At 43.5% G+C, this 13,143-nt stretch overlaps 1 protein-coding gene across 7 annotated transcripts in view; it reads right to left on the bottom strand.

The window, feature by feature from the left end:
• CUL1 (cullin 1) overlaps window positions 1–13,143 on the bottom strand; it is a 104,592-nt gene that overhangs the window by 19,920 nt on the left and 71,529 nt on the right. The gene's annotated exons all lie outside the window — the stretch shown is intronic.

Below are 13,143 nucleotides of genomic sequence, written 5' to 3' on the forward strand. Positions count from 1 at the left end.
GTGCAGGAGCTGAAACGTTCTGCCAACACATGCCAGGTTCATTATTGTTACGGACAAATATATTGTGACAGGACTATATTTCAATGACACGTAAAGTGCACTCTACCTGACAGATATTTGATTAAACATTAAAAAGGAAGTTAAAATAAATGCCAAATAAAAATCACTTAAAATGTTGAAAGCCAATGCTACATATATTTAATATTTTTAAATGATCTATCCTAAAAATTAAAAACACACAGCATTTCTGTCCCATCATATAATCCTGCTTTTAGTTTCATGACAATTTTTCCAGGTTTAAAAGAATTTCTTGCAATTTGTATTAATGGTCTTAATCATAAGACTGCACCCAAAAAAATTTCTCAGTTCACACACATCTTACTCTATGTAAACTCATTTCTTCAATAACGAAAATATTGTTTGCATTTAATTTTCACTTTCCTGTTGAAACTGATACTGCTTTTGCTAATTCACATTTTAGTTTGCTTTCTGACTTCATCTCAAGTTATTTCACCGGCTCACATTACTTTTCTCTCTGCACTTGTTCTTTTAAAGTATTTACCAAGAACTTCACCGCTAGTGAGTATCCAAACACTAAAAAATGCCAGCAAACGGAGTTCCCATCGTGGCGCAGTGGTTAACGAATCCGACTAGGAACCATGAGGTTGCGGGTTCGATTCCTGCCCTTGCTCAGTGGGTTAACGATCCGGCGTTGCCGTGAGCTGTGGTGTAGGTTGCAGACGCGGCTCGGATCCCGTGTTGCTGTGGCTCTGGCGTAGGCTGGCAGCTACAGCTCCGATTCGACCCCTAGCCTGGGAAACTCCATATGCCGCGGGAGCGGCCCAAGAAATAGCAAAAAGACAAAAAAAATAAAAAATAAAATAAAATGCCAGCAAACATTACCAGGTAGTATTTGACTAAAATAACACTCAAGGTTAATAGCATTAAAGAATCCTATATCAAAACTGCCCATTTAGAGAATTAATCTGCTTCCAAAACTTACTATTTCTTGGAACACCACTCACAGGACAGATATAAAGTATATTATGTATATCAACAGCTTAGTACTTATTTGCAAGATGACTCACCCTTAGCAGCAGGGTGGGCCACCCACACACACTTATACCTGGGTATCACCTACAAGGGAGACTGACCAGTTAGATGGTGCTGCTCCTCTGCCCCATCCTGCCTGCAGAGGCGACCTGCACGCTGGACGCCCCGCATCAGCACCCCTGCCCAAGCCCTGGACCATCATCAATGGATTCCTCCAAACCAGGGAAGTCTCTGTGACGACATTACGTGTGCAGGAGAAATACAATGCTTTTCTCAGTTTTTGATTTCTTGACCAATTTTTCTCAGATTCAGGATTTGGAAAAACATAAATGTCCCAGTAAGTGCCAGGAAGGAATTACAGACAGAAAGACAGATCTTCCCTAAGGGGACGAGAGTCTTCAGACTACAACTCCAGATTCATCCTGCCACAGGAGAAGACTTAGCCAGGAGCCTGGCTGCTAAGAAGTGAGTGTGGGAATGGAACCCACACTAGGAAGAGTGTGCTAAGGCACCAAGCCCTGGAAATTGGAATTTAGCATCTGAGATCCAGAGAGGGCACCTGACAAGGGCTGATGGAGACAGGAACACACAAGAATAACACTGGGGAGAGAAGGAAGAATAGTCAGCAGTACCAAAGGGAGAAAAGACAATCAAAGGGTGAGTGATTTACCCAAACCAGAGGTAAATGATGATCTTTAGGAGGTGTTTCAGAGGGCAGCTGACAGCAGGGTTATGAAAGTCAGAGAGGAGTCCCCGCTGTGGAACAGTGAGTTAAGACCCCAACTACAGGAGTTCCCATTGAGGTGCAGAGGAAATGAATGCAACTGGGAACCATGAGGTTTTGGGTTCGATCCCTGGCTTCGCTCAGTGGGTTAAGGATCTGGCGTTGCCGTGAGCTGTGGTGTAGGTGACAGACGCGGCTCAGATCTGGCACTGCTGCGGCTCTGGCGTAGGCCAGCAGCAACAGCTATTTGAACCCTACCCTGGGAAACTCCATATGCCGCAGATGCAGCCCTAAAAAGACAAAAGACGAAAAAGGAAAAAAAAAAAGAGAGAGAGAGAGAGAACCCAACTACAGCAACTCAGACCTCTGCAGGTGTGGGTTCAATCCTTGGCCTGGCATAGGATCTGGTGTTGCTGCAGCTATGGCCCAGATTCATCCCCTGGCCTGGGAACTTCCCTATGCCATGGATGTGGCCATAAAATTTAAAAAAAATTAAGAAAAAAAAAAAAAAAAGAGCAACAGAGGTAAGGACAGAAAAGATCAGCTAGATGAAGACGCCTGTTTTTTCAAGAAAACGAAGATGTGAATTTTTGATGAAATCACAGGAGTTCTTTGCCTATAAGAAACACCTCTCAGGCTCCTCTCAGAGAAACTTCATCCACCACCTACGTGATCATCATTATGCCAGTGGCTGTCACACTCATCTCCAGACCAGACCAGACACTCCCACTCAGCTCAGACAACCCGCCTCGGATGCCTCACGGGTCCCCGAACTGCGTGTGTCAGAGCCGACCTCACCTCGCCCGGCCCGGCTGCTCTTTTGGACCTCTCTTTCCATTTCTTTTCTTTCAACATTTTATTGGAGAAAAAATTTCAAATATATTCAGAATGTCAAAGAACAGTAAAACCCACCCCTTGTATTCGTTATCCAGCTTCAACAATTACCCAACCCAAATCCTGTCCACCACACAGGCTCACTACCTACTCCTCCTCTGCACCCCCGCCCCAGCACCAGCCCGTGTCATGTCCATCTGAATCAGCCCAACATACCTAGCCGGGCTACTAGCACTAACAACTCTCCTTCCTTTTCATCTGTTTCCCACATGGTGGCAATTCTGTGAAAAATAAAATGTGCCCATTTCAGGTTGATTCTAAGCCTTGTTTACCTGGCTTCCTCTTGCCCTTAGGATTAAGGTGGCATCACCAACCTGGCTTTCGAGGATCCCCTGGTCAGGACAGCCTTTCAGGGCCACGGTCCCTCCTCCCATCATACTGACTTCTGGGTTCCTAGGACACATCTTGGTTTCGCACCTGCCTCAGGAGCTCCACTGGTCTCCAGTGTTTTCTCAGGTAGCCCTCGAACTTCCACAACAGACTCATTGTCCTTGAGACTTGTTGCTAACAGCCGTCTCTCCTCCTGGCTGTCAGCTCAAAGGAGCCTGCCAGACAGAGCAGGCCTGGCCTCTGACTGCTGCAGCTCCCAGCACCTAGGCAGGCAGGATTCACCAATTCGTTCTTTCTTAGGGCTGCATCCACGGTATGTGCAAGTTCCCAGGCCAAGGAATCAAACCTGTGCCACAGTAGTCATCTGAGCTACAGCAGTGACAATACCAGATCCTCAACTGCTAGATCACCAGGGAACTCCAACCAACTGGTTCTTAAATGGCGAAACCAGGTACGACAATGATCATATCTAAATTATTATCTTCTATCCCATAGGGTCTGCTAACAAGGAAGTTCTAAAAGCCCATCTCCCAGATGCATGTCAGACACCATCTCCCAGGATGATCCAGATCCTAAGGCAAACTGGTTCTGAAGAGGATGAGGGGGCCCTAGAGGCTCCAGGCTCTCCTACTTCATGCATGTGGCTCTGCACTTCACTCAGAACAGCTCCAGGGGTATGGGGGCTTCACAAGAGCTCTCAGGGGATGGAGGATCAGCAGCTCAGGACACTGGGGCCTTGCTCCATAGGCTGACGTCCTCGCCTCAGGTTTGTTTCTCTTCAAGAATGAAAGAAAAGAAGTGAAGTCTCCTTAATTAACAAGAACACACCACAATTATTTGGGGCTGTGTAACTCTTCTTCCCCAGGGCATTAGCCTTTCCCCTTTGGAGTCACATCATCTCCACACAAAACCCAGAGAAGCACAATGTTCACAAAAAAAAAACAATCACAGGGAATACCTGCTGTGGCTCAGCAGTAATGAACCCAACTATTATCCCTGAGGATGTGAGTTCAATCCCTGGCCTCACTCAGTGGGTTAAAGATCTGGCATTGCCATGAGCTCTGGTGTAGGTTGCAGACTTGGCTCAGATCTGGCGTTGCTATGGCTGTGGTGTAGACCAGTGGCTATAGCTCCGATTCGACCCCCAGCCTGGAAACTTCCATTTGCCAAAGGTGTAGCCCCTGAAAGAAAAAACAAAACAAAACAAAACAACAACAATCACAAACCTCCAGTAAACTCTGACAACTACCTGTGGAAACCTTGATCCTAGGCTGGCTACCTATCACTCTGTTTCTGAGACCCCCTCCACTGCCAGTCTGTGTGCTCAGGGTATAAAAATGATTTAGATATTTATTAATGAGCAAAAGCAAACAAATCAACAAAAAGCCACTCTCCCCAAGTGCGAGACAAGTGGGGGTATGGGGGGTATGCTCATTTAGTATTAAAAGAGTTACAATTTTCTAATGGGCTTTTTCTACTGCATCATCTAAACTCTTTATTTTGATAAGCAGGAGTCAGTAGTCTTTCATAGAATGGTTTAAAGTTTAAAATACCAAGACAAACAAACCTAGCTTTTTAGCCAGTCCTCTCCATTCTTACCATTTTAACCTCTGTCCACCTGTTGCTTTTTGCTTCAACCATTTTTTTTATTTTTTATTTTTTTTGTCTTTTTGTCTTCTTGCTATTTCTTGGGCCGCTCCTGCGGCATATGGAAGTTCCCAGGCTAGGGGTTGAATCGGAGCTGTAGCCACCGGCCTACGCCAGAGCCACAGCAACGCGGGATCCGAGCCACATCTGCCACCTACACCACAGCTCACGGCCACGCCGGATCCTTAACCCACTGAGCAAGGGCAGCGACCGAACCCGCAACCTCATGGTTCCTAGTCGGATTCGTTAACCACTGCGCCACGATGGGAACTCCTGCTTCAACCATTTTTACTTATGCTATGATCATGGCTCTGACCCTCAGACTATAATTAATAAATCTGATCATGACCTTTGAACACTGATGAACTCTTACAAACTTCTGACCTGAGCTGTGTGACTGTGTGGGCTTTCATTTTTGGCCCTGACCCCCATCACTCCCCTGGTCCTGGCTCACACTCCTATTTCTCTGCAACCCTGGAGCCCACCTTCACCCTCTGGTATTCACTACCCTGTTAAAGCTGAGGCTCTAAACTGACTAGATTTAGGTTCTGGGTGATCAAAGGTGAAAATATTAAATTTTGAAAGTGGAACTAACTTAGACTTGCCAAGAAAAAGTGTCCTAAGACAAAGAATGATTTATCAGATTTTGTGTAATTACAAAACTTATCAGTTTGACTTACACTGTATAAAACTGTTTCCTTTTATCCTAAAAACAGCTTCTTGGTCCCTTCTCTTTCTCCCTTCCCACATCAACTGCACTGAATCTGGCACATTTCTTCCTTTTTCTTTCTTTCTTTCCTTTTTTTTGGCTGCACCCGAGGCATGTAGAAGCTCCTGGGCCAGGGATCAAACCCACGCCACAGCAGTGACAATGCCAAGTTCTCAACCTTCTAGGCTGCTGGGGAACTCCCTTTTTCATTTATTAGAAAAATCTTTTATTATGGCAAAGTTTCAACATATTCAAAATAAGAATAGTAAAACCAGCTGCCCCTAATCCATCACCCAGCTCTAAGGAATAGCCTATAGCTCTGACAGTCTAGGATCTAGGATTTTCTTATCCCACACTCTGCATAGTCTAACAGCTCATGTCATCCCCTCTGACCAAATAAATCCAGTTTCCAAATGTAAGGTTTCCTAGCTAGTTTTAGCTCTGAGAGGACAATCTTCCTCTATTACCATCCATAGAAAGGCTGGGTCAGAATTAAGTTAAGCATTTTACTCCAGAAGAGAAAGAGAATCTTGGATGTCCAAACTAAACCCAAATCTGCCAGAAGCACCCAGCACTGTGTCGCTGTTTATTCTGCTGTGAGTTCACCGGCAACTGAGTACTTATGATTACATCTACCTCAAATTCTCAATCCAAACCACAGAACTTTTTTGTCATTCTGATAGTCCTAGATTCACCCTTTAGTCTTATACTTTTTAGTATTTTTAGTATCTTTTAATATGCTTGTCAGAGCTACCTGATTTTATTTCTGCCTTAAACATACTCCATTGTAAGTGCTCCCTTTTTCAACTGCCATCGCTCCCCATCCTAGAGCTGCCAGCTCTGCCAGCTCCCACTTCTGTATACAATAAACACAACTTTCTGGCTTAGTCCGGCTCCCCACTGTTGGACCAACAGCTCTGCTGAACATGGAAGGATCCACAAGCCCACTCCTGCTGGATTACATTTCAGTTTCAATTAGACTGAGGTCATTAGATTAGGATACGGCTTCAAAGAAGACTTTGTGGTTATCTGTTGCCATTTTTGCCCTGAAGACATTATGGAAACACTCTCTAAACCTAATTTACGAAGCCCGCTCTCTAGTGAAGTACGATGGAACCCAGATGCTACGGAATCGTGTGTTTATTAAAAATTCAACGTGGAACCCACTGTACTGTCAAGCACTTATTCATTAGCAAGTACTTAAAGTCTGCATTGACTCTCTCCCTGGGCTTTATTTTAGTACTCTGCTATAAAACTTTGGTGTCAGGAGAAATTACAAAGCCATCCAATGACCTGATTTAGAATTCACTTTGTACTCACATGGATGACTTCCTACCATTGGGAAATGTATTGTCACTTCTCAATGCCAATCAAGTCCCCTCTTTTGAGTTACAGGCTTATTTCCTGTGACCACTGCGAATCAAGGAGCTGACTGTACTCCACAGTACTGTCCTTCCCAACAAGCTCTCTGTTCTGACAAAGAAAAACTGGAGGCAAACTTGTGACCCTCCTCTAACAAAGAGTACTGAACTTCACTGCAGGTTCTTTGAGTGCAATCGTACACTTAGCTTCGTTTGTTTCCAAGCTTTATTTTACTACTCTCTTATTTCCTTTATCCCACTGTCTTTTATGTACTGTGTAAGCAGTCCTGAATCCTGCTGCAAACAGTGAGGAGTATAATTAGACATAAGCACACCCTCTCTGTACAAGACTCTGTGCCGAGGGGAGGACATGAAGACGGATAAAGCCATCGCTGGGGAAGGTTTTTACCCAGACATCTAAGATACATGCAGTGTGACTGTCACGTAAATACTCCAACATGCTATTACTTCAAAGGGTGGGGTGATCGAGAAAGGCTTCGTGGAGGAAATGGCATTTGAGGGTTTTGAAAGATAAAGGTGTTTAACTTAGAGGGGAAAAAAAGAAACAAGGAATAAGTAGAGAGAAGAATCAGGAAGGTACAGCAAGACGTGTTTGGAACCGAGTGTTTCAGAGCAGACGACGGCAATGATGAGAATGAAGAGCGAGGTGGGTGAAACCGGAAAGGGGGTGGTAGGCAGCAGCAGGGGGCTCTCCTTCTTCACCAGGGCCCTCGTCGTCATCATCACCAACACAGACCTGAGTAAGGCGCCAGGGCTCCAACAATGGAGTATAAATCCTTACGAAGGCGTCAGCTTTACTCTCAAGGGATTTACAATCAATGAAGTGACAGGAAGCAGAGAGGTTATACACAAATATAAAATGGCAGATGGGAGATTTTTATAAATGCCACAAGGGTTCAGGATGAGGGTATAACCAGGCAGGCTGGGATAGTTAATGGAGAGATCTTTTAATAAAAGGGCCTTAAAAAAGCAGGACTAAGCAGGAAGAAACCAGGAAGGACTCATTACGGGCAGAGACGGTAGATGAGTATAAGGAAGTGTATTTGCGGGGAATGAGGATAGAGCAGTTTTACCAGAAGAAGTTCATAAAAATAGGGGCCAATCAGAAGAGGATTTTGATTTAATACAAAGTTAAGATTTAATATTTTAGGGAAGAGGGTGTTTTTTGTTTGTTTTTTTGCTTTATTTTAAACAAAGGATGAATAATGTGGAGTAAAACTGTTAATGCATTAAGTAGTATCTTTGAGTGATAAAACTGCTATGCATGAAGAGGTGTGAACAGGAACAGCTGAGGTAAGACCACTCAGAAGTGAAGTGACAGGGCCCAGACTATAAGGGCAGCTTTAGGACTGGACACAAACTGCTTGGAGAGCCAAGGAAGGTGGCATGTCCACACCCTTCTGACCCATCGGAGAGGATGTAGCTGAGAAACACACTATTGGGTGGGCAAACAGGCAGGCTGTCCAAGCCAGGTCGACTCACTAGGAAACGATACCATTTTAGATCACTGATGCTGCTAGCGAAAAGGACGAGGGCCAGGTGGCACATGTCACACAGCTGCCACCATTGATTGTGCTAAGGAACAGGGGAAGAAGGTGTGAGCTTTAAAACAGGCCTGATACATAAGTCAGTAAGGCAGGCAGACGAGCTCATGGAGAGGTGGGGTACTTCACACTGGAATTCTTAACATCAAGATTCATCGCTGGAAGGCCAGAAATGCTTGTTGAATGGATGAAAATGATTTCAATTTTATCTGGAGCACTGGCGCAGTGAGTTGTAAAAACCAGCCAGCACCATGTGGCTAGTTGCTTTGGTACATGAAACAACTGAGAACCCAGCACAGGGTCAGCCACACCATGGGCCTCTGCTGTCAGCTATTTACACCTGAAGGTGTAGACTCTGCTCTCAAGATGCTCCCCCTTAAGACCTACGTGGATGGGCCCACCCTCCTCCTATATGAACAGGGATTCTCTTTCTACAGTCACCGTACTGCCGAGGACTGAACACACTTCAAGTGCCCTGGCTCATCTACACAAGCACACAAGATCTTTCTCGACTCCCAGCTGAGTCTTAATGCAATATGCTGACTAACCCTGCCATGCTACTCTCTTTTCAGTCTAGAGGCCACGAATGGGGCAACTTGTATATTAAAAAATTATCTGATCCTTTGTTCAGCTCTACACCAGTTTCAAAACTATGTTTATTTCGTTGTGGACAAGACTTCGGAAGTCCTACTGGTGTCCAATGCAACATGCGAATGGGTTCTGAAGCACGGTAGGCTGTGCATCCTCTGCCACAGGGTTTCTGAAGGCTGGAGAGAACTCTTCCCCACTCTGCCATCTCACACCCTGGTGGGTGGGGTGGTCCCACACTGACCTGCTTCAACCTGCAGTCCTGTGACGAGAGAAGCCCTGATGCTGAGCCATATTCCCTGGCCTGGGTGCAGGGCAGGCAGGGGAGACAGCACACATCTAAAAATAGCACAGGGGTTAAGGGTTTCAGCCATGTAACTCGAGGACTGCCAGTTCCCTCTTTGGGAAAGAGGGGGGACACATGTGAGGGGGACTCTCCCCTGGCACTGGTTACCCAGGAACAGCCATTCTCTTCAAATCTGCTCTAACTTTAAAAAAAAAAAAAAAGGCCTTTAGAAAATTAAGTAGATTTTGAAGTTTCTAACACAAAAATATTATTTGAATCACATTATAAAATTGCAACCTGTAATAAGTACAGCCTTGGCCAGACTAAGTAGCATTAAGACTTGTTTTCTAGCCAAATTGATGGTATAAATGGAATCATAGGATTAAACTTTTCAGCCCTTAAAAAATCATCTAAGCAGTATCTTCTATGGCATTTAATAGACAAATTATAAACTATTCTCATACACTACAATTCAATTAGGCAAAACGTTTCAAACCTTAAAAATTGTGTTTTTACTTTTATTTTTAGCTTTTTAGGGCCGTACCTACCACATGTGGAGGTTCCCAGACTAGGGGTCGAATTGGAGCTGCAGGTGTTGGCCTACACCACAGCCACGCCAGATCCAAGGCCAGGTCTTCGACCTACACCACAGTTCATGACAACACCAGATCCTTAACCTAATGAGCAAGACCAGGGATTGAACCTGTGTCCTCATGGATACTAGCTGGGTTCATAACCTGCTGAGCCACAAGCGGAACTCCAAAAAAATTTTTTTTTAATTTTTTTGCTTTTTGGGGATGTACCTACGGCACACAGAGGTTCCCAGGCTAGGGGTCTAATTGGAGCTACAGCTTCGGGCCTATACCACAGTCACAGCAAAGCCAGATCCGAGCCACATCTGCAGCCTACATACACCACAGCTCACAGCAACGCCGGATCCTTAACCCACTGAGCAAGGCCAGGGATTGAACCCACAACCTCATGGTTCCTAGTGAGATTCTCTTGCACCATGACAGCAACTCCTCCCAAAATTTGTTTTTAAAGTAATGAAACCCACTTAAAGTAAGATATAATAATAATTATTATTATTATTTACTAATTCAAACAATCTATTTTTTCTGCCTCCTTTCCCCCAGCATTTGTGGATTTTGGAACACCATCACAGTTTGGGTTACAATACATCTTTCATGTTTATTATTACACATGTAATATAATAAAATACATCTTTCATGTTTATTATTACACATGTAATATAATAAAATATTATTACACATGTAAAAAAAAAATTATTACACATGTAGAATACCTACATAAAATTATTTGTTTTAGCAGCTGAGTTTATTCTGTCTTACAATGAGCAGTTAAGCAGCTACCATGCGCCAGGTAAGACTGGCTACACATGCTCTTTCTAGAGCTTCTTCAAGCTTCCTGAGCTTTCACACCATTGGTGAGTAAAGGTAGAATACATGACCAGACCTGGGAAGGATGTCGACCAATCCACACTTAGTCAGACTTATATGTCAACTGAAACTTCAGTGATAAAACAACAAAATTAAAATCCAGGGAAAAACTCCCTTTGCAGAAAATAAACGTACTTTCTTAAAGAAACTTTTCCTCACAAGAAAAACAATTTAAAATACCATTTTCATGATTTCCATATAAAAACAGTTCTTGGAGTTCCCACTATGGCTCAGTGGCAACAAAACTGACTAGTATCCTTAAGGATGTGGGTTCAACCCCTGGCCTTGCTCAGTGGGTTAAGGATCTGGCATTGCTGTGAGCTGTGGTTTAAGTTGCAAACATGGCTTGGACCCCACATTGCTGTGGTGTAGGCCAGGCCGGCAGCTGCAGCTATATCCATATGCCATAAGTGTGGCCCTAAAAAGCAAAACAACCCTCCCTCAAAACAGTTCTTGTGGAAATAATAATTAAAATCAATATGTATTTTTTAAATGTCTTGACTTTTAAAAGTTAACGCAGATGCAATACAAGTTAATAAGATATATAATTATCCTTCGTGGGGGAAAATCTTGTTTTAGTTTTTAAACACCTTTATCAGTGGCTTACATCTAAGTAACAAAAATATTCTTTTAAAAGCTTAATTTCCAGTAAAATATAACTGCTGGTAAATACAGTTTATTTTTGCTAATGCTGAAAGATGAAGTTTCTAATAGAGAAATGATTTCACTTAGGAGCTGAACGTGAGCTTTGACTGTAATGAAAATGCAAATTTCAGATTCAAGACACACTGATCATGTCAATTAGGCAGCTGACTGTACCCAAAGGAAAGAGGAAAAAATGGTATTGAGATGAGAATGAGAATTGCAATATGATTATTTCCCCATTTAGGACTTTGCCTTGGTTTGGAAAAGATGGACATTAGAAGTAATAGCCTGGAATTCCCGTCGTGGCTCAGTGGTTAAGGAATCCAACTAGGAACCATGAGGTTGCGGGTTTGATCCCTGGCCTTGCTCAGTGGGTTAACGATCCGGCGTTGCCATGAGCTATGGCTTGGATCCCGAGTTGCTGTGGCTGTGGCTGTGGTGTAGGCCAGCAGCTACAGCTCTGATTAGATTCCTAGCCTGGGAACCTCCATATGCTGCCAGAACGGCCCTAGAAAAGGCAAAGACATTAAAAAAAAAAAAAAGAAGAAGAAGAAGAAGTAATATCCCAACATTCCCATGAAAACAAAAAGACAAGTTATCATAATTATTTTTAATCTAACTATATTCACCTGGAACATGAGTCCCCTAAGGCCAGTCTCCTAAAATAACAGTGTACATGAAAACACAAGACCTGCTTCATTTACCACACTCTAATCCATACCTGATGAAATAAGACTGCCAACTTAATTCATTTCAAGGAAAGTCATGTCCTTTAACTTGCCTTTGCTGCCCATATAGCTAAATTGAGTTTTTATTTAACAACTGTGAAAACACCTGACAGTATTAAAAAGCTTTCTTCATCAAGTTGGCCTCTTCTGAATACGAGGAACACGCACACAATATTTACTTTTTTTTTTTTTTTTTTTTTTTTTTGTCTTTTTTGCTATTTCTTGGGCTGCGCCCGTGGCATATGGAGGTTCCCAGGCTAGGGGTCCAATCGGAGCTGTAGCCACCGGCCTACGCCAGAGCCACAGCAACGTGGGATCCGAGCCGCGTCTGCAACCTACACCACAGCTCACGGCAACGCCGGATCGTTAACCCACTGAGCAAGGGAAGGGACCGAACCCGCAACCTCATGGTTCCTAGTCGGATTCGTTAACCACTGCGCCACGACGGGAACTCCCAATATTTAGTTTTTAAAAGAGTCATCAAGGTATAGAGATAATTTTTGTGAGTTTTCAAAATTAAAACAGTATACTGCATAATAAACTGCAGTCTTCACAGTTGAGTACATGTACCCTCGATTTAATAAGTTCTTTACAAGTATTATTTGTAAAACTATCATTATTCCTCCCCCCCCCCCCCCAACTGACACGGAGGGGAGAAGCAAGTTGGTAGCACGGCCACGCAGATAGTGAAGAGAGGAGCTGGGATTTGAGAGACACCGTCCCCGAAGTCTCATCACCAAGATACAGTGTGTGTGTCCTGGTGCTGGGTCTTCACACTGAAGTATCTGAAGCTGATACTGGAGCTCTTTTCCACAGTACCCACTACTAAGCCTGTCCCTTTCCACCTTAGAAGTCTAAAATTAATAACCTTATAAAGATACAGGAAGGAATTTACTTCATTCCTCTAATAACTCACAGAAGTGGCAAGGCAACAAGTGAGGTGGTAACCTCCATAATTAAAAAGTGGAAAAAGAATCTCACAAAGATAACAGGAAAATGAAGACTTAAAAAAGATAGTGTTAAAGATAGTGTTGTTGAAATAATTAACACCAAACACAATAAAATCAGGGATAAGAGTGTTTCTGATTCAGAAGCAACTGTGTTCTAGCTTTTCTTCTCCTTTAGTTCTCCCAGACACTAACAAAGCTCAAGT

Source organism: Sus scrofa, chromosome 9, assembly GCF_000003025.6.
Source record: "Sus scrofa isolate TJ Tabasco breed Duroc chromosome 9, Sscrofa11.1, whole genome shotgun sequence".
NCBI classification, from domain to species: Eukaryota; Metazoa; Chordata; class Mammalia; order Artiodactyla; family Suidae; genus Sus; species Sus scrofa.